At 34.1% G+C, this 23,410-nt stretch overlaps 1 protein-coding gene across 4 annotated transcripts in view; it reads left to right on the top strand.

Moving 5' to 3' along the window:
* LOC149793704 (nephrin-like) overlaps positions 1-23,410 on the top strand; it is a 162,747-nt gene that overhangs the window by 25,796 nt on the left and 113,541 nt on the right. For 3 of the 4 annotated variants that reach the window (XM_089967704.1, XM_089967707.1, XM_089967706.1), the window contains exon 2: positions 7,733-8,466. The gene's annotated coding sequence lies outside the window, so the exon portion shown is untranslated. The remainder of the gene's footprint in view (positions 1-7,732; positions 8,467-23,410) is intronic. The other variant, XM_089967705.1, reaches the window with a different exon arrangement.

Genomic DNA, 23,410 nt, shown 5'->3' with positions numbered 1-23,410 from the left:
TATGCATGTACAAATAAATTACCACACATTCATAATTCTGGTTCTGTTTATGGATAACTAGTAAATTGGATACAGTACCTATGTCTACCTCAGAAAGACTTTCAGTGGGAATTTAAAATTTAAACACATTTTCAGATATATCAACAGTTGCCATGAAAGGAGGGGTTAAGAGTGTGCAGATTTGACTGTGTTGGGTGGGATGTTTTCCATGGGAAAATCCCCTCAGTACAAAATTCCCCTAGGATAAAATAACCAAGGACCAAAGCACCCCAGCAAAATGAAAGATGGGGAAATAATTACCTACCCCAGTCTGAGATTTTAAACTGTCAGAAATATACTGGCCTATTGGAAACTGTCCTATTTTGAAATGGGATATGGGATAAAAGAAGAAATGTGACATGTCATCAATAATAATTTGGATATTTCATGTTTATTCAATAAATTAAGGCTTAGCTTTTAAGAACTTCATAAAATACAAGAACAGCGGTCAACTACAGCAATTTCAGTACTTATGAAAGCAAGGTTACAAAGCCATAACGTGCCTTTTATTCTTCAGATCAAAATGATCAGTAGGCACCTAATATCCTTGTCTGTTCAAATCTAACATCTAACCCGCACACTGTACATATTTTATCTACTAAAGGGTTAGCCAACAAAAAGGGCCCAAGATGTTCATTTAAAAAGGGCTAAACCTGGACTGGGTGGGGATTATGTCCTATTTTTCATTTTGCTGGGCAAATTTTGTCCTGAGGGGATACTGTCCTGAGGGGATATTGTCCCACATTCAAATTTGCAACTCATGATTAGACAGTTTTATTTTAATATTTTTTCCTGTTTTTTAAATGAAGCTCATATTCTTGAATGTTGCCTGAAAGACACCATTGCTAGTGTTGGTGATAAGGATTTCAATTATAGATTAAAATGCAATAATTTAATCATTAACAAGCAGAACTATGGTCACTGTTTACAATTAGTACAAGACATAAGAGTCATGTATGTTTTCAGTAGTTACCAATTCAGTAACGTGTTATTTTTTGGAATGTGATTACACATACCTTTAATTGGTGATTGTTTGCATCCTCATACATCCATATTCCTTTGCAAGGTCATTATTTACATGCCCTGAGAAATACATACTGCAAAGCTCAAGTATGGGGATAAATTTGGATAAGGTCAGCCTGAAGTGTGGTCTCATTGACTGTTGTGTGCCATTATGTAGCAATGAAAGCTATGCATGTTGAAAAAAGAAATTGTACTACCTAATATTGTGACAGACCCCATGTGCTCTTTTCTTGACCTAATTTAGTACCTGGCAGCCACCATTGTAAAAAGTACACTGATCAATAATTTTCATCTGGCTTGTTGACTGTTAAGGACAGCGCAGGATTAAAAAAGTTTAGTTGATTAAACCATATTAGCATTAAATTTTAGAAGCACAATTAGTATTTAATTTAAGGTGAGTAAATGCACCTACATGACCATATCTAGATGCTCTTTAGTACTGTACAAAGATGTGTCAAGTAAATCAAGAGTGGATAGAGCTTCTTGCCACATGAAAGAACATAGCTTGCTTGATTATCTCCTTCCCTTCAATGTATTCCTTGTCTGTAGGAGTCAATTTGCACTGGGAAAAGAAGTGAAAAAAGTCAGCATTACACAAGCAACAGGCAGTGGCTTGGAACTGGATATGATAAGGTTATCTCTTCCTGCAACTGTAGAAGTTTGCCAGGTTTTCTTCTCACTAGAGGGAAGATTTATTAGGGTGATAAAGTCCTCCTGCTGGAATTAAGCATTTTAGCACCTAAAAATTGGCAGTCTTTGATTCATCAGGATTTTACATCTGTCAAATTCTAAATACATAAAAATGCTGTTCATCCAGGAAGTTATTGACTAAACTTGACTTGCTGCAAAAAAAATTTGCTGACTGCAATGACTGTGAATCTACTTAAAGGAAGTTTTCAGTATATAATATAAAAACAGTTTTGATCTTCATAGAATTTAATTTTTAATTAAGGAATAGTGTTTCTGGGCTTGCTGATTAAATAAATGTTATTCATGTTTGAGTTTAATGCCATTTTTCAGTACATGTTAGGCTGTACATGGTGGCCAGTATGACTGGTGGAGGAAGAACATGGGAAAACCCTGATAAGAACCACTGACCCACAGGAACCTAATGGCATGCTTTCTGACATACCCACATTGGCTGAGCTTGAGACTTGAACCAATGCAGACAGAGATGAGACGGCACTGATCTTTAAGGACAAATGGTTTAGACCTCTTTGCTACATGGTTTTACTTTTTAATAAAAGGCGTATTTTCTATCAAAACTGCTTACATGATGTTTGTAAAAAATTTAGGTTCTATTTTGTGTTATAAGTGTTAAAATTTGATAATACAAAGATTTTGTTGTCATTATTACCTTGAAAATTAATGAGGTGCCTCATTTCGATCCCAGTATGACAATATTCATGAACAGAATATAATGACCAATACACAAACAGTACAGTGTTGATTGTCGTGATACTTTTGGGAACATCACGACTGGGTCCTGTCTGTGTGTTTTCAGAAAATTTTGAAGAAACAATCCTTGTTAACAAACAATTTCGATCACATATTTTGTAAGCATATATATATGGCATGAATGGATTTTCAAGCCATTACAGAAATGTTTTAGTATTTGGACTTCAAGTATTTTCTTTTAAATACAGAATCGTTATTACTGCTCCGGTGGCTTAGTGGTTAGAGCATCCACCTCAGATGCAAGAGGTTGTGGGCTCGATCCACGGCCAAGTCATACCAAAGACTTACAAAAATGGTACTAACAGCTGCCTCACTTGGTGCTCAGCATTAAGAGGTTAGTGTTAGGACTGGTCAGCCCGATGTCAGGATAATGTGACTAGTTGGGACACCATGCTACATGTCTGCAGCATGATGCCCCAGACTGCTAGACATCACTATAAACTGCCACACTGCAGACATCATAGCAATATGACTGAAAAACTGTTAAAGCTACGTTAATAATTCAAATTACATACACACACACACACACACACACACAAAATCCTTATTAAAATGATTAAGCAAAAACGTAACTCAAGATAGATGAATTAAATTTTTTTGCATATTTGTATTTTTATTTTGATGGCCTGATTAAATTCTCAATCAATTTCAGCAGTTTCTTTTAAATTACCACCCCACCCCACCCCACCCACACACATTTTTGGAACTTTTTGGTAACAAAGTCTTTATGAGCACAATTTAGGAAATTTGCTATGTATGTTTGTATGCATAAATAGATTTTCTACAGTTGGAAATTTGTTTGAACTTGTATACCTGCAGTGTCTACAGCCAAGGTATGCATGATTTACAATCACAACTCTATATTTTTTCTGTTTACTTGTGAGTCATTTAGGTCTGAGAGTCCCCCACCAAATATACAGAGTGACCTTTTTTTAATCGTGATGAAGAAATCCCAATTATCCAGATAAATCCAAGCTTCCAAGTGAAATGGAAGACTCAGGAGCATAGTACTTGCATTTACAAGATCAGACTTTACATGTTGAAGAGTTCATGAATCTAAATTTATTGATACCCAGTATTCATCTTATTTAAAAAAAATCAAGTTTATCTAGTCATGTAATACCATTCATTTTTTTGTCTTGTATCATGATTAGTCTTGCTGTGGGGAGAGGGGGAAGACACTTGTGAGTCATACAAAATCCTGGTGATTCAAAATCCTGGTGACACTTGTGATTCATACAAAATCCTGGTCAGTAATATTTTATTTCTTTTTCTCTAAGTCCAAAAATAAACAGAATAAAAGTAATGGCAAAATAATTTTGGACTACTGTTTGCCTTTTCAAAACTGAACATAATATCTTTCTTCTACATAATTTAAATGTTGTTCAAAACAGATTCTAAACCCCATTTTAAAGTCACATCTGTACTTAAATGCCATCTAACGTTTTATTGTGTAGCAGGTACTTCTGGTGCCTGCTTCAAAACAGTCTGACATTAATAATATTTCATTCTATACTCATGGAGGAAAGAATTTATCATAAGTAAACTGAACCAATTGAGATTAGCCCAGTAGAATAGGACAATTGATATACGAATATGACAGCTATAGATTGGAAGAAGCGTATAAGGTAACGGGTCACTGGGGATGAATAATTTTGTGCATTACACACAACCATTGTATCTTGACTGCTAGATAAATTTTATTCATATCTTGACTTTCAATCTTTGTTAAGGACAGAGGATTCAAATTCAAACAGGCTTCAGTAGCACCAGCTGAATACGACACTAACAGGTGAAGTGTTGTTTGCCTCCATCTGCTGATATCAGTAGAAATTGACTGATCAAGTTACAGATTAGTTCAGAGTGATACTACAGTTTCAGGAAATTGAGTTCTGCCTCCACTTTGTGGAAACTGAAAGTTTTACAATTTTCTAAAGACTGAGTCTGCATCTATTTCCTTGATAAAAAAAGAAGCTTTGGACAGGTTGTTTAAAAATATTATTTGAAATAACTAAAAAGGTTGCTTCCTTGCTCAGGATAATTCATGATCATTAGTAATTTCCCATGCTCAGAGCATAAATATCTTTAGATTTAAAAACTGAAGGTTTGAATTCATCTCCAATCAAACCAAGGTGATCACATCAGAGGACAATCTATAGAGAGAAGATTCAAGTGAAGGAGGCAATCGAAATACAACAGAGGAGGCCAACACTAAACAGGAAGGAGGGGCTTGAATTACTACCCATCTACACCAGTCTCCTTGGATCAGATGATCAACATTAGTCACTGATGAAAGCAGTGTGATATTTCCAAACATTTTGAGGCTGCTCCAGTGGCCTAATAGTTAGAGCATCCATCTCGGAAGCGGGAAGTCATGGGTTTGAACCCTGGCAGACTCATACCAAAGACTTACAAAAATGGTACTAACAACTGCCTCGCTAGGCGCTCAGCATTAAGATTTTAGTGTTAGGACTGGTCGGCCTGGTGTCAGGATAATGTGACTGGGTGGGACATCATGCTACATGTCTGCGACATGATGCTCCAGTGAAGACATCGGTATAAACTGCCACACTGCAGAATCGTAGCAATATGATTGAAAAATCGTTAAAGCTTTGTTTTTAAAAAGCCCTAATCACAAACCAAATATTTTGAAATCTTAAGATATTTATGCTCAGAGCATGGTAAATTACTAATGATCATTTTTTAAATTGTTTTGGCATGACCTTACTTTGACTCTGAGCCTTATGGGAAAAGATAAATCCTAAAGTCCTCTTGTACATCATAATGTCATTGCTACCCCCCCCCCACCTAATTATTTAAAAACTTTGATTAAAATGTTTCAAGATACAGAGTTAACAAGTTTGGAGTATGTTCCATTTCTGGATATTCTTGTGGCAGTGTGGTCTGTTGAATCAGGTAGGCATGGAATGTGGTTTTCTCTGATTACCAATATTTTGGACCTAAATAGAAATAGCATTTGAAGAACTTGCACAATTTGACAGTATTTTAGCACAAGTTTGCATCAAAAGATGCTTTTGAAGTTATGGCTTTAAGACCAGGGTAACAACTTTGAGACCCATCCTTTTTTCCAATCTCTCTCTCTCTCTCTCTCTCTCTCATTTTCTGCAAATATTGATCTGTCCATTGTTATGTAAAATTCTGCTAGTTAGTTGGTCACATCAGACATCAGAAATGATGTCAGAGAAGCAACTGAAGGCATGCATGCCTTCCATCCTTGTTGAGAGATAAAGGGAGAAAGAGGGAGGATTGTCCTTGATGAATGAAAAAGTTGTTTTCTTTGAAGGAGAACAATAAGTAGTTTGATTGACAGCTTAAGAACACATCACCCCACAACTTTCAGAACATCATCCTTGTTTTTTCAAGCCATCTGTTTTGTATGCCATTGTGCAATTTTTATAGAATTTTAATTCAATTTCAAAAGGCAGATCATTACTTCTGATAGAGAAATGAATTTTGAAAGTATTTTATGAACTGTGTATGATGTAAATCTTGTGGAAAATGTGATTTAAACTTCTTGTAAATTATTATTGACAATCATTGAATTGGTGCACATTTTGAAAGTGAGTAATGAGGTTGTTTTTCCTTTTTAGCATTGTGGCTACCATTAAAAATTCAGTTTGATATCTTGAAAATAACAAATATAAATTACAATTGTATAGCTAAAAATATCCCTCATGGTCTTTGTTATGGTGGTGGTGATATTGGCAGTATAAATTACAGCAAGAGAAGCAAAACATATAACTGTTTCATGATATAAGAGACACACACACATACATGTTTGTGTTTGTGAACTTTTTTGCCATGTCTAATATTTAAATTTTTTATTTTGTATATGATTGTTAAATTTAAAAATTCAAAATGAATGAAATATAGTAACGTGTGTGTGTGTGTGTGTGTGTGATTTGTTTTGGTCATGTGTCTAAGGTTGGAAAAATGAGGCACCAAATGATGCACTAATTTATTCAAAGAAAATGAGTTCACCAATATCACGACGAGCAGTCAAATAAATTATCGTATGTTACACAGTTCATTAGCATAATTCTCTGAGGACATGATTATGTTAGTGTGAAAAATTTAATTCAAAACAGTTCATTGGTGAAAGAGGTTATTATACCCTTTAAAATAAATCCTGTTCAATTTACACTGCTTTGTTTTAGCTGTACATAGACAAAGTCATATTGTAGTCAATCTTTTACACATACTATTGCTAATCATGGGATGAGAAAACAAAAACATGACATCTGTTGGTGATGGTGGCAGGTAACCAGAATTGATATTTTTTGGTTCTTACAAGAAATTTTTGGTGCAGTCCTAATCAGTGGTATAACTGTCCTTAAGATCAATGGATCAGAATGTAGTTAGTAACCATCTCAGTATGTCGAGTTAAGTGATGCATGCAGGAAAACTATGTCACCAAAATGGGAAGATCTGCTACTTGAAAAGAACAGAGATGGCAATTTCGTACCATATTGTTGACTTTATATTAAACACTATTTTACAGCTATCAATCCACTAGTGACTACATGAACATACGTGCAGAAAGAACACATTAATGCATTATTCCTCACAGAATTTAAATGCATCATTGACAAAACAGTAGAGGGTCAAGTATTTTCAACTCATTAAAACAGGAAGCATGATGTGATAATTTTGTGAACATTTGTTAATGTTCTGTGAAGCGAATAGGTTTGGATGGGATTTATTCGTTACAAATTATGATTTGTGGGGTCTTTTTAATTCATCCACATAAATATGGAAATGAAATTTTAAGATACATTTTGGTTTACATTTAAATGAAAGTTTTAAAAAATAGCTCTACATGTTTTTTATTTTAATTAAAGTATAGAATAAATAAGTTACTGAATTTGTACTTACAAATATTAGTGTGGGCTTGTTGTTTGGGCAGGTTGATTTGCAAGTTCATCTGCCACTGCCAACATAATTTGTTTACACCAATATTTTTTTTCTCAGTATAAAATAAAAATAACCCATCAAAGCTGTCATCTGTTTTTATGTGAAGGAAAAATATCTGTTCATAATTTTAAAAAAGGCTTATTGTCAGCTTAGTGAACACAAAAAGTTCTGTGCATGTAAGTAATCACATTTAATACTGGCTTCTAAAACATGAATGATACAACATGAGTATTCACTAACATAGTTCATACCTAAAAAATGTATGAAAATTTTCCAGGGCCCTAACGGTCAGAAGTTGTACAGCTAAATTTCAAACTGGAAGAAGAACACCACCCTTGTGTTATGCCTAGACACTGTGTGGGCTCACTGTTGATCTGTTATTGGCAGATAGGCGGAGCTTAGGATTATTGATGGCTGTCATGTTATCCACACAACTCTCAACCATTTGCAGGGCTGCTAAGATAGGAGAGTAAACAGCTCAGAGAATATCACAGGTAAAGGTAGGACTATATTTGCTTACATTATGAAGGCTGTTTGCTGACTCCCAACTAGGTGAACATATTAGTGGATTTACGGATAAATTTTAATGGTGTACTTGCTAAATATGGATTAATGTGTGTCTGAGTCAATTGAAGGTGCTTATCACAAGAGATTTTACCCAGCAGAAAGAATTTGTCTGTGGATATAAAAACAATGGACAGATAGCAATTTAATAGGCTATCATTGTGTATCAAATACAGAGTTGGAAATTTATCTAACTGTACTGATTCAGCTGGTCACCAAGTCTGGTGTCTTTCTATAGATATATTGTTTTTGGCATGAATTCATTTTTGTTTACAAAATAAGAAATCATTTACAATCTGAAATGGATGTTGTTTACTGATATTGGAAAAAGAAATGGACATTAATTGCACATGTGAACTAATTATAATTACATATTACTGGATTGTAATATATACTGGATTTACAGAGGCAGCCAGAGGAATTAATTAAGATCCCTACCAGATCAAGGTAAGTTAAGCAACTTTATGTAGTTCTGGGCAGGTGAATTGGTATAATCTACCCTTGGACATATACAGGTGGTTAAAATTAAGATTTTATCACAAATTGATTGACTTGCAGCCATTTTAGAAAATCACTTTGTAGGTGTTGTAAAGGCATGTCTTAAGGCTCACTTAAGGTCACAATTTTTTATAGCCAGAAGATTGATATCCAGTACATCCTTATGTAGCCGTTTGATATGTCACAGCTTTATTTGCTATATGTACATAGATATATTACATAGATATATTAGCTGTTGTACTCATTATACATTGGTTTAATAATATCCATGACAAAATGAACTTTTTTGTATTTTAATCAATAAGTGCACTGGACATGTGTGGTCTTCTAATTCACCTGTGATTATGGAAGTAGACTTTTGCAATATGAACCATATTTTAGTATAATAATAATAATAATAATAATAATAATAATAAAAGACAATCTTTACTCAGTGTGACAAAAAACAAAACAATTTTAAACTCCTGCTAAAATTTCTTAAACATTTCCTACATTATCATGGGGAAAAAGAGTGTGTGTGTGTGTGATTTGGATTTTTAACATAGCTTTAAAAAAATTCAGTCATATCACTACAATGACTGCAATGTGGCAGTTTATAGTGGTGTCTAGCACTGGGGCATCATGTTGCAGACATGTATCATGATGTCCCACCCAGTCACATTACCCTGTCACTAGGCCGACCAGTCCTAGCACTAACCTGTTAATGCTGAGCACCAAGCGAGGCAGCTGCTGGTACCATTTTTCTAAGCCTTTGATATGACTCGGCTGGGGATCGAACCCACAACCTCCCACATCCGAGGTGGACGCTCTTACCACTAGGCCATTGGAGCAGCCAACGAACCTTTGAGCTTAGCCAATGTTTATTTCTGACATTAATCCAATGTTTGTTTTGAAGAAAATAATGGCCGGTGGGGGGGGGGGAGAAAAACCAATTGCAGAATGGCTCTTTCAAAAGATTAAATATTTTGTATGCCTTTTTTGCTTTTGCAATTTTTCTTTATTTTGTTTTATATATAAAAAAAGAATCTCTGTATCAGTGTGATTTAACTCCATACTGTTTGATTTAGTGTTCATATTTTCATTTTCTTTTAACTCCATGCTGTTTAAATCAGTGTTCAGTTCTTCTTTAACTCCCTGCTGTGTGATTCAGTATTCATTTTATTTAACATTTAACTCCCTGCTGTGTGATTCAGTCTTGATTTTATTTAACCCCATGCAGTGTGATTCAGCATTCATTTAAACTTAACTTCATACTCTGTCATTCAGTATTCATTTTTAATTGTAATATTATTGAAAGATATAAGCTGTGAAATGCACAAATTCTGAGAAAAAAATGATCTTGCTGATAACAGAGTTCCAAACTTTACCATTTTGGATAGGGGTCAACTGGCTTTTGGATTTTATAATTATCAGCAGAAAAGGCTAACTTCTCTTTTCATTAATAATTCATTGTTTTAATTTTGGACAGTTGATGATACCAGAAAATGTCTTGGTCTGCTACAAATATATATGTATTCATCTACTGAAAAAAAATTAACCATCACAAAACCCCGGATAACATATATAAATTTTCCAGTCTTTAACTGTCAGTTAATTATGGCTCACTTAATTTTTTGTCTTAATATTGGAAAAAATAGGTTTGTTGAATACTTGTGTGTTTTTTTTTTATGTGTGTGAGAGAGAGAGAGAGAGGGTGGGGGAGCGTAAATGTAATATCTGCAGATAATATCCGGCCACCTCCACCATGAAGAAAACAGTTAAATTGTATGTGTTAATATTTTTCATTTTCTGTCCTGGTCTTGTGTAATTGCCCTACTGTTGTCTCCTTGCTTTTTAAGTAAGGTGTCTGCTGCATCTCGTCTTGTTTTTTTCTCTCCTAGTTTGGTGCTTCTGCATTTAATGTTAATTTCAGTTTTTTCAAAATTATTTGTTTTTGGTATAAATTATTGTAAATGGTGGCTTTAACTTATCCAGATATTAAATTCAATTTTAATCACAGCCTTTTAAAATGCTTTGCTTGTTCATGTTTTAGGTTATGCGCTGTGTGTTTTGTCCAATTGTATCTATTATGTACAATGCTGTGTTTGTAAGTATAAGAAATCGTACTTGATTCTGTTGTTTTATGCAATGTTGCTAAGAAGCTTATTAGAGCTTATGCTGAATTGTTGTTTTAAATCATCACTTTAAACAAAGCTGAGAGAGAGAGAGAGAGAGAGAGAGAATAGTCATCAGGAGTTCAGTTAACTCTTTATATAGGTCATAATGGTTGACTAAATTTGAGAAAGGCTAATTTTCAATGTAAGTTAAATCAACATACATGGTCATAAATTATTAAGTGTGTCAAAGCCAGGAGCTGGTTGACATTCTTATTTTCTATTAATTCAGTTGCATATGCATAATGAATTAATCGTATGCTGTTTGACATGTGTTATTCAGATAGTGCAAACTAGAGTTTTAGATTGGTAAATCAGAATTATATTTGTAATAATTATAATTTAATTGAACTTGACATCATTTACTGTGTAAGAAAAAATCGTGAAATGCTGCTTGCTTTCTAATTCTCTTCCCACACTGCCCCCTCCTCCTGCCTTTTTTAAAGAATTGTACCTGTGTTATCATTGTCTGTTATTTTATAAACATTTTAAAGAATTGTTTTTACTTCTTTATGTTTTATAGTTATCGAGTTGTACTTAACTTTTTTGCATTTATCTGGAAGAATTTATCTTCCAATTTTTGTGTGCAAATTTGTCAAAATTCTTTATTTTAAGTGTGCTATAGCCATGTTTTTGCTGCAATACCATTAAAACTAATACTACTACATACAATCATACATACATACATACATACATACATACATACATACATACATACATACATACCTCACCCCAGCTTCTCTCTCTCTCACTGCTCTGATGGTCTAGTGGTTGAAGCATCTGCCTCAATTGCAGTAGGTCACTGGTTCAAACCCCCAGTTGAGTCATACTAAAGACTGATAAAAGTGGTACTAGGAGCTGCCTAGCTTGTCACTCAGCATTAAGAGGTTAGTGCTATGACTAGTACCCCAGTGCTAGACATCACTATAAACAGTTACACTGCAGACATTGTAGGGATATGACGGAAATTTTTTTAAAAGCTAGGTTATAAATCCAAATCACACACACTCTCTTTCTCTCTCTCTCTCTCTCTCTCTCTCTCTCTCTCTCTCTCTCTCTCAGTGACAGTATATTTCTGCTAAGACATATAACATTATATCCAGCTGAGCACAAACAAAATACTTATATCACAGAAGTTGTACTGATTTAAGCAATTCAGTGAAATCATAACATTTTCCTGGTGTTTGGACCCACCCTTATTTTCCCCAACAGCTGTTTAGAATTTGATTCATGTTGTGTCTGTTGCATCTTCTCCCAGTAATAAATCAATATAATGCATTATTTCTCTTTCATGTCTTAACAAGTATTAAAAAAACAGGTTGTTTCTTATCAAGCATAAATTTTCATTGTTTTAAATGTGAATATCCAATATTCTTGAAATCTTACCTTAGCATGTAACAGCCAAGAAAGAAAAAAAAAGAATTCTGGTACATTACTGGCATATGCACTTTAAGTCTTGATAACATGTATATAGTCCTAGTTATATGTTAATTAATTATGCATGGGTACTAATTATATATTAATAACCTGTATCCACAAGGGAGATAAGATTTGGTACTAATCATATCACCCTCTTAAAATAAAGACTTTGTCACCTTGATAAAATATTATTATTATTATTATTATTATTATTATTATTATTATTAATCTTAGTACTATTTACCTGTATCTAGGTCCTAATTGTGTGTTAATAACCTGTATCTGAGTACATGTACTAGCTATTATGTTAATAACCTGTATCTGAATACTAGTTATGTGTTAATAACTTGTATCTGAGGACTATGTATGTGTTAATAGACTGTATCTGAGTACTAGTTATGTGTTAATAACATGTATCTAGTTACTAGTTATGTGTTAATAATCTGTATCATCTGGGTACTATTTATCATTTGTTAATAACTTGTACCTGGATACTAGTTATGTGTTAATAACTTGTATCTGGGTACCAGTTATGTGTTAATAATCTGTATTTGGGTACTATGTATCTAGTTACTAGTTATGTGTTAATAATCTGTATCATCTGGGGACTATGTATGTGTTAATAAACTGTATCTGATTACTAGTTATATGTGAATAACCTGTATCTTAGTAATAGTTATATCTTAATAACCTGTATCTGGGTACTAGTAATGCAGATTTTTCAAGCATCCAAAGTAGTTAAACATTATCTGTGAATATCAGGTAATCTTGCTCAATAGAGCAACCATTGTTGTTAATTTGGTTTGGCTCATTTTTGTATAATTGTTGTACAGGTGTTTTGCATGAGGTAACTTTCTCTTGTATAACATGATACCATGACAGGTAGGTTTTTTGCATGAGGTCATCATACAGACTTAAAGTTAAATATATCTTTTAACATTTGAGACTGGTGTGGTATATACAAATGCATCCCAAAGGCTATAGTTTGCACTTTATATACTTTTTTCTGTAATTTAATCGAGATTCATCTTCACACTGCATGTCCATAAATATCCACCTGGGTACAGTTGTTGCATCATGCTAAAATTTCTTGTTAATATTTATATTAATCTATGAACTTTTAATATGTGTATTATAAATGAACAAAGGATAGCATTTTATAGATGGCAAAGACACTGAATTTATGTAAATTGTCAAACTTTAATAATGCTTAAATTGGGGATGATTTGTGTAAACCACACCAAGCTATATTGCAGGGGTTAAAAGTGTAGTATCAAATTGGAGACTATACACAATAACCAGGTGTGGGATGATAAATAGGTGTCTAGGTTGCTACTAGTTCCTGCATTAGTGATGTAATCTTATCTACCATTTCTGGTGTCATATCCCATTAAATGCTTCACACTTCCACACGTGTACCATATATGCACACACCTGTCTTTTCTTGCTTCTGTCATGCATGATTTAGGAATCACCTGTGTTGGTTTACATTTTCTGCTACCTCAAAAGTACTTTTGACTTACTTTTCTTAGTCAGCACCAAGTATAAAACTGATCTGTAAATGACCAGCTATTGCCAAGTATACAATTTTAGCAAGTTTAGTAAGAATGTATATTTTTGAAAAATTTCCTCATGTTAAAACAGTATTTAATTTAATTAGCTACTATTTTATAACTGCTGTGTTACACTTTGGGTGTTCAAAGAGTGAGTGATGGTATTCTTGTACTAAAATACTACTGATTATTATTTCTTCTATCAGGACATCCTTCATTTTGATTGCATTAATTAAGCTGTAAAGTCTTAATTATAGGTGAGGGAGTGGCCGAGTGGTCTAAAGCGCTCTCCGTTACGGATCATTGCCATCTCACCTCTGTCTGCATGGGTTCGAGTCTCAAATTCGGCCAGCGTGGGTATGTGAGAAAGCTTGCCAGTAGCTTCTTGTGGGTAGGTGGTTCTTTCTGGGGCTTTCCTGGGTTCTTCCTCCACCATTAATACTGGCCACCATGTATAGCCTATCGTGTGCTGAAAAATGGCATTAAACCCTACAACAACCCAACCCAACCTTAATTATAGGTAATGGTGAACAAAATGCAAGACAACAGCAGTCCTCAAGAGCTGCTTAAGTTGAACAGAAAACTTTATTAAAACTTAAACCCACAGAGCCAAAGTTATTTGGTTTTTGCCCACTGGTGTGTGTGTGTGTGTGTGTGTGTGTGTGTGTGTGTGTCTGTATCTGTGTGTGTGTGTGTGTTTAGATATTCTGTAGATATGCACCAAAGCATTGGACTTAAGTGCATCCCCCTCACCCCTCTGTGAGGTTAAGATAACTGGGTTGATGGGGAGAGAAAAATTAAAAAATAATGTGGACACTCATTTTGCAACAATTTTGCTGCATAAATTGCAGTTATGTTAAAGTAAAATTTTCTTATTACATGTCCTATTAAGTTAGCCATGGCATAGGAATGGTATTTTACCAATGCAGTTGACTTTCAAGTTTCACAGGTGTGGAAGTTTCAATGTTAGGGTAAACTTGACACACTAAATATCATTGTTTATGTGAATGAGGATTTAGATGAGGTGAAAACAATGATAATTCTCATCAAGACGTCAAACGCTGATAAAGTGGTGTTTATAGTAATGATAAGAAACACAGGATCAAAGTTCATTTTGATAAATCTCTCAAAATATTGATTTGTGTACATTAGACAAAATTATCCATATGCTTCGATGCATCTGGGGACTGGGGACATTTCTAGTATTAAAACCATCTGAATATTTCCAAGGCAATAAAAAAATTTTAGAAAAATTGGTTATGTAGTCAAAACGAAAACTTGCTGGGGGGGGGCACTAATGCACTGTTAGTCATTTTGGCTGGTTGAAGACTGAGACACATTGGTGTGCCAGACTCTAGACAGACCAGAGGTGTTTTGGTCTAACTCTTAACCAGACCAAGTCATGTCAGCTGCCATTGTGTGTTTCTGGGCAAGATACTTTATTCATTTGCTTTGACATGATAGAACCTGTGGTGATGTGCCATCAAACACCAAAGCAAACTTTCATTTGCTCAGAACTTCAAGTGAATAAATAAAAAAGTGAAACTATTGACAATAGACACTGAGAACTAAATAGTTCTATCCTTGTGGACAGATGTGTGAAATATGCAAGTTAACTTGAGTAAGGTGGTTCATTTATATACAGATGTCTTGTATGTGGAGTTTTCTTTCTAAGACAGGTTAAATTGTAATATTATTTACAGTTGCAGCCTGATCTTTATATACTGTAGATAAATAATTGATGGGGAGATGATGATATGAAACATGTACACCAGCATATATAAAAGTATGGATTAGAATTTTGTTGAAACAAATTACTCTCTGCAGTATTATCAGTGGGGGTGAGATGAAAAACCAGTTAATTGCTAATCACTTATTCATACAGGCATATTCATTTAGTTTTATAAAAGAAGCTTATTTTAAGAAGTTTAATTGTTTTTTATTAGAGAATGCACCAATCTGTTAATGGTTAGTTAGGTCATGAAACAATCTGTTAATGATTAGAGAATGCACCAATCTGTTAATGGTTAGAACATGCAACTATCTGTTAATAGTTAGAACATGCAACAATACATTAATGATTGGAACATGCACCAATCTGTTAATGATTAGAACATGCACCAATCTGTTAATAGTTAGAACATGCACCAATCTGTTGATAGTTAGAACATGCACCAATCTGTTAATGATTAGAACATGCACCAATCTGTAAATAGTTAGAACATGCACCAATCTGTTAATGATTAGAACATGCACCAGTCTGTAAATAGTTAGAACATGCACCAATCTGTAAATAGTTAGAACATGCACCAATCTGTCCATGTTTAGAACATGCACCAATATGTTAATAGTTAGAACATGTATCAGTCTGTTAATAGTTAGAACATGCACCAATCTGTTAATGATTAGAACATGCACCAGTCTGTAAATAGTTAGAACATGCACCAATCTGTAAATAGTTAGAACATGCACCAATCTGTCCATGTTTAGAACATGCACCAATATGTTAATAGTTAGAACATGCACCAGTCTGTTAATAGTTAGAACATGCACCAATCTGTTAATGATTAGAACATGCAACAATCTGTCAATTATTTGAATATTGAAATTCCTGTTAGAATTTGCTCATACTTTTTCATACTTTGTTCACTTAAAATGGAAAAATTTATCAGAATGTATGTCATCATTAACCAGGTATGTTTGGGAAGGCCATCATTATGTATGGAAAAGCCATCATTAGGGTAAAGCTGTGACTCTCTCAGTCTGTTAAACAAACTTAGCTGTTCTGTCTATAGAAAACATTTAATGGTAAATTGATACTCATGTTCTTCTTTCAGTATTTGCTGTCTGTACTTGCTTTATTCAGTATGTACTGTCTATACTTGCTTTAAGATGAAGGTGAATATAAAACAGCACAGACCCAGATCTCTTGTTGCCCATTGTACCCACAAATCTAGGTCTTTGTAGTTTGCAGCTGGACTTGACTTGTATACAAGTTATCCATGGTACAGTTAGTTATACATTTTTACTCCTTCTAGCTAAAAATGATGACTGTGTTCATCCCTCATTTTCTCACATCTACCATTTTCTATTTTAATATGCTATGGGAATGGTGAAAAATAATTTAATTTGTACAGGTTTCTTTAATTTAAAATCATTATTGATTTTAACAGAATTGCAAGATTTTCCTTGTAATGGTTCAAAAATTTAGATACTCTTGTTGAAGGGCCTTCAGAGTTATTGAATAACATTTGTTGACACTGACATTCTTCAGTTTCTACTGGTAAAGCTCAAATTTCTTTCCAAAATACAGCTTGTATATTTCTGGAGAAAGACACCCCCACCCCCTCCGGGAAAACCCCAGGAAGAACCATTGACCCATGGAAAGCTAATGGCAAGTCTTCTCACTTACACATGCTGGACAAGCCCAAGACTGCAACCCATTTGAATAGAGATCAGATGTCAGTCACCTGTAAAGAAAAGCACCTTAGACCAGTCTGCTACATACTGAGTATTATGATCTGAGTAAATCAGAGGGATGTGTTCGAGACTATGCCAAATACAAGAAAATAGAAAATATTATGTAAAAGTGCGCTCAGAAATGCCCAAACTCAACAGTATAGCCATATTGGAACTGTACTTATTTATGCTGTGATATATTTACAGAATTTAGATACACAAGCTTAAGATTTTGATCCCATTTTGATGAAATTATTGCAGTTTTAAGTTTAGACCATTTTTCCATGAAATTATTGTGATTTTAATAGGAAAGATTGCAGTGGAAAAATGTAATACACTTTGTTAAACGATCTCATGTAATACACTTTCTTAAACATCTCTGACTTGGAATACACTGTGCTCAGTTTGCCCCTAAATAATAGTAATTGCATTAACAATCCAGTTTTCTTAAAACGAAATTTAAACTTTAAACTTCAAAGCAGTGATTATAATTATCCTCCATCATACAAATGAAACCTTACTGAACGATGATATTAATAGTACGAAATCCAGTAAAAGTAAGCATTGCACATTTGGTTCAGGGATATTTGTACATGAATATTTATCTGGCTAAATTGTACATCAGTTCATGAAGATAAACAGTTTGTACATGGAATCATGTGACCAGTTGTAATTGCAGTGTCAATTAGTTTATCTCTCTTGATTATATGACTTTGTTCTCATATTTTTTCAGCATAGATGATGTTTGTGTCTCTTTATCAGCACAAATTTGACCATAAGGCTTACTAAAACAACCCTTAAATTACAACAGAACAGTGACAAAACTTTAAATAATCCTCGGTGTCAAGTCCATATATTGACCTATTCAGGTTCACTCCAGGTTAGAGTTTTAGCATTGAACTTAGTGGAGCTGGTCAAGTAACCAGACTAATTTTACTAGGGGTAACTTGGACACTTTAGCCTGTCCATGCTGCTTATGCAAAGTGCCATCTAATAAACAAAGAATAAATGCACTGAAGATGAAGGGGACAGTCAGCCTTGTAAAACAATACAAGCAACAAGCACAAATGTACTTAGCCATGCATGGAAAGAGCAGAAAAGATGACAATTACATTTAATGCATATTATGTCATATCAGTCAGAGTATTTCCCATGGCTATAAAAAGATGATTGTCACTGTCATGTTGATCCAAGTCTTTCCCATGGCAAGATGGATGATTGTCACAGTCATGTTGATCCAAGTATTTCCTATGGCTGGATAAATGATTGTCATTGTCATGTTGATCCAAGTCTTTCCTATGGCAAGATGGATGATTGTCACTGTCATGTTGATCCAAGTCTTTCCTATGGCAAGATGGATGATTGTCACTGTCATGTTGATCCAAGTCGTTCCTGTGGCAAGATGGATGATTGTCACAGTCATGTTGATCCAAGTCTTTCCTATGGCAAGATGGATGATTGTCACTGTCATGTTGATCCAAGTCTTTCCTATGGCTGGATAAATGATTGTCACTGTCATGTTGATCCAAGTATTTCCTATGGCTGGATAAATGATTGTCACTGTCATGTTGATCCAAGTCTTTCCTATGGCAAGATGGATGATTGTCACAGTCATGTTGATCCAAGTCTTTCCTATGGCTGGATAAATGATTGTCATTGTCATGTTGATCCAAGTCTTTCCTATGGCAAGATGGATGATTGTCACTGTCATGTTGATCCAAGTCTTTCCTATGGCAAGATGGATGATTGTCACTGTCATGTTGATCCAAGTCGTTCCTGTGGCAAGATGGATGATTGTCACAGTCATGTTGATCCAAGTCTTTCCTATGGCAAGATGGATGATTGTCACTGTCATGTTGATCCAAGTCTTTCCTATGGCAAGATGGATGATTGTCACAGTCATGTTGATCCAAGTCTTTCCTGTCTGTATAGGCAAGTGTCATTGCCATGCTGATCCAAGTATTTCCTATGGCTGGATAGATGACTGTTGTGGTAATGTTGATCCCATTGTTTGATACATGATTATCATCATGTTGATCCAAAAATATTTCCTATGGCAGGATAGATAATTGTCCTCATCTTGATCCAAGTATTTTCCATGGCTAGATTGATGATTGTTGCTGTCATGTTGGTCTGAGTATTTCCTGTGGCTGAGATAGATGATTACCATGGTCCTAAACGAAGGGGGCCTCAAGTGTTCTAAGGCACTCACCTTTACAGATCACTTGACATGCATCCTACCTCTTTGTGTAATCATAATTGTGTATGGTTTGTCCTGATTGAAAGTGGTGCCAATCTTCCATCAAATATGGCCACCAAAGCAGCTAATTTGAAATTTTATTGGATATGAATATCAGATTGTTTCATTGTGCAACAGCTTAAAAATTAAATGGTTTGGTCTTAAATTCATGGAATTATGTTTTTGGTTTTACTGACCATCAGTCCCTTCAATGTGAAGATGTGCAAAGATGGCTCAGTGACATCAAGATTCAACATGTACATCAAAAATAAATTTAACAACTGGCCCTAGGCTACATAGCAGTTTTCAAACTCCCAAAAGTGTTGAATTAGTTATTAAGACTTAAGGCAATGATCTAATTACAGATTTTCTGTTATGTGTGTATGGGAAGTAAATGTAGTTTAAAGTAAAAAAAGTTTCTTTTTCAAATTTACATATTTGTTTCCTTATCTCTTAAATTCATATTTGTTTCCCTGCCACCTGTTGGATAATCGCTTAAGTTTTAGATCCTTTTCCAATTTGTTTGCAACAATTATATAGTTTTATTTTTTTTTACATAAAGGTGTACACCATTTTTTTGTGGTATTTCAGTATATACTCTTTCCATTTGTTTCCACAACATTATGCATATGATTCAGATCTGCCAACAATAATCAAAACACTCGATTGGTCAGCCTGTGAGAAAGTGAACATTAAAAGTACAATATGTACTATGTATAGCTCTCCCATGTTATAATGCTCTTCATTATTACATGATTCCAGATATGGTAAGAAATGCAACCAACCAATGCTTCTTATATAGTGTGGCAATAGCTATTGTTCTCATCTATTATAATGTTCTGTATTTTGCAAAATGACTTTATCAAACAACAATAGCGTATTTTCTGTATCACAGACTGACAGATGTATGTTACTTTCAGTAGATATTAATTCTGAGTGAACAATAATTGATTGCATAATTATTGACCATGTGTGAATTCTGATATACCAAAAATTAAAAAAAAAAAAATTCCATCTAGTCACATGGCATGCACTGTAAGATTACATATTTTCCTTGCTTGTTTGATCTTTATGGTGCTGTTACATCAACCTTTCAACTCCATCAAGTTCAGATTAGTGGGCATTGAAAATGCACATTTTAAAGTATTAAATACAGTAATTAAAAGTTAATTATTTTTCACCAAGCTAGCCATCTTCCTTACCATCAGTACTCTTATCTTGGCAAAATATTGCTGCTGGTCAGGCTGTAGCTGATGGTCAAGCTAGCCATTTATAAAGTTTGGATGAAAATGAAAATTATTCACATCTTCCTTAAATTACCAACATTCCATATTTATACATTATTATATAAAAGATGGCATCTTGTTATTTTACAGTTATGTCTGCATGATATACAATATCAAATCAGGTGAATTAACATGTAGATTTGTAAAACAGGACATCCTGAACTCAATTACAATTTATTAGTTTTTTTTTATTGCCAAATGGATATAAAGGGACACTAGTTTGTCATGTTTTTAAATGTGTAACGGTCAGATTAAAGACATGTCTATAATTACTTACATATACAATAAAACATAAAAATGTCATCACATAGTTATTGAAATGAATCAATGACAGTTTTATGGCTGGTCTGTAATTTGCTACATTGGAGTGGGACTGAAAATGTATCAGGGTAAATTTATTTTGATTTGACAGTAAACAGATGTGTTAATTTATTCATACTTCAAGGACATTTCCAAGTAACTTGACCCATATTTTAAAATTACAAGTGTTGAAAATATTTAAGGGATTCAAAATGGTACTGTGAGCCATGGATAATAGCTAGATAAATGGCTTATTCTTTCTTGAGAGGGTGGCACTGTTATCCATCAAAGCTTCCTCAATCTGACATTTAGGGCCAGTATACAGTCACTGATATAAAGTGGTCATAAATGCATGCCCACTAGTTTTGCCCAGCCTGTCATTGATACAGATTGTGATCACTAGGGGGTGGTGTCAATTCCACATACATACCTGATCCATTTCAACACATGCTGATTGTCATCCATTTCTTCTTTTGACAGAAGCCTTAAATGAAAAGAAAAAAAAATAATTTAACAGACCCAGAGAGGTTGCTGTGGTCCAGCTGATATTTATTGACTCATTGCCTTTAATTTACATACCATCTCTGGTATTTGCAGTATTTGGAGCCAGTGAAACAAGTGAATAACTAACTGATGCATGGGGTCTGCGTTGTTTACTGCTGAGATCCAATTAAAATGTTATACATAGATGCATTTTTGCTCTTCATTTTGGTCACATTTGTCAGATAGTGATAAGTTTATATATGGGGGGAGGGGAGGGGGTATGTTTTTTCTGGCAATGAAAATATATCCTGATCATTTCAGGTGATCAAATTCGGGACATTTGAATGCGCTTTTATTTTACAATCAGGAAATTAAAATCTTGGAACAGTGTAAATATTTGGCATCTGCAGTTGTTGGAGAAAATAATATGCAGTTGGAAAAAGAAAGTATATTTTACATCATTTGCAGAACTGTGAAATAACTAATGTTATGTATTGATACAAAATAAAACAAAAGTCAATTCATTTCAATTTGTTATTGCCAAAAGTACAAACTTGCAAACATACTGTAGTATTCGGGATGGCAGAAGCCAAAGTACTTGAACAAAACCACTGACCCTAAATACACATGAAGAAGAAACATAATTCGAAATGTCATTTGAGAAATATGATGACTTCTAAGAATTAATTTTTTTAAAGTAAATTCAGGTGCATTTTTTTTCTGGCTTCAAAAAGATTAAAAAATTGTGCAGAATTTTATTCAAAAATACTCTGAGGTTTGGATTAGACAGATTCACTTTTTTGCACCTTAGATTCTTAAGTGTTTGCAAGGAAGAGGAAGGATGTTATGTAAATATACCTGAGATAAAACCGTTGTGGTTTGCCATCAGGTTTCAATTACTGGTACTTTCAGAGTCATCAAATGTACTCCATTTTGTTACCATTTTAAAATTCCTTCAGTCTTCAGTATTTTAAAGCTGAGTTGGGTTTTTTTCTCTCCCTCTGCCATTTATCACTTTCAACAAAGCTGTGTGTATTTACATTTCATAGTTTGGATAAGAGGAAGATAAAGTTGATTTTTCTTAGGGAAATGATATACACAGCAACTGTTGAGAGCTACAGTTTTTTGACCCATGGATATTCTGCAGCTGTCTCGCTGATTATAAGAACCTCTTGGGATTCTGCCTCTTTAAGGCTGTACCATATTTACCCACTTGTAAGTTAGGGCTAAAACTTAAATCTGCAAATCCATATCTGCTGTTGCATCATTATTTATTGTAGCTTAAAATCAGCTAATTACATCATTACAGTTTCAAGTGGAGTTTAATTTATTTCCTTCTTTGTCATCTATACCTAGTTTCACCCACATTTGAAGCACTGTTAAGACAAGTAAATGTATGGTATTTTCTAAGAACTTTATTATTTTCCCTCTCTCTATTGGAAGCCCCACTCTACAGAGGAAGGTTGTAGTTGTGGGTTTAATGCCATTTTTCAGCACACGATAGGCTATACATATTGGCCAGTGATCTGCAAAGGCGAGTGACCACTCAGCAACCCAGGGCCTATACAGAAGAAGAATTTCTCATTAAAGGTTAGAAGTGACCACTATCTGGACTCTTTTGGTGAAAGATGTAAACAAGTAATTGCCTCTACTTTAAATTTTCTTTTAAACATCTACTTATAATGAAGTAATAAATCAAGTCCCACCCCCAATAATATAATGTTCTGAGAAAAATATTTTCCAAAGATATTGTGGCTGAAAATTCTTTACTTGTAATTAAAAGTTTATCATAGGAAGGGCATAGTGCTGTAAGTTGTACAAATACATTTTTGAGTTATATTGAAGAATAGGACATTTTAGTCATTGCCTTTGGGTCTCAAATATAATTATCAGGGATTTTCATATGTCATTTGGGGGCCAAATTTTGGCCCCATCCCAAGTTTTAAGGGATATATATATTTGCATAATTTTGAACTTTAAATTCAAAATTGAGAAATTAAG

Source organism: Sinohyriopsis cumingii, chromosome 8 (genome assembly GCF_028554795.1).
Source record: "Sinohyriopsis cumingii isolate HCF-2022 chromosome 8, ASM2855479v2, whole genome shotgun sequence".
Taxonomy (NCBI): Eukaryota; Metazoa; Mollusca; class Bivalvia; order Unionida; family Unionidae; genus Sinohyriopsis; species Sinohyriopsis cumingii.
Note: the sequence above shows the minus strand (reverse complement) of the source record. Positions and strands in the feature narration are given on the sequence as shown.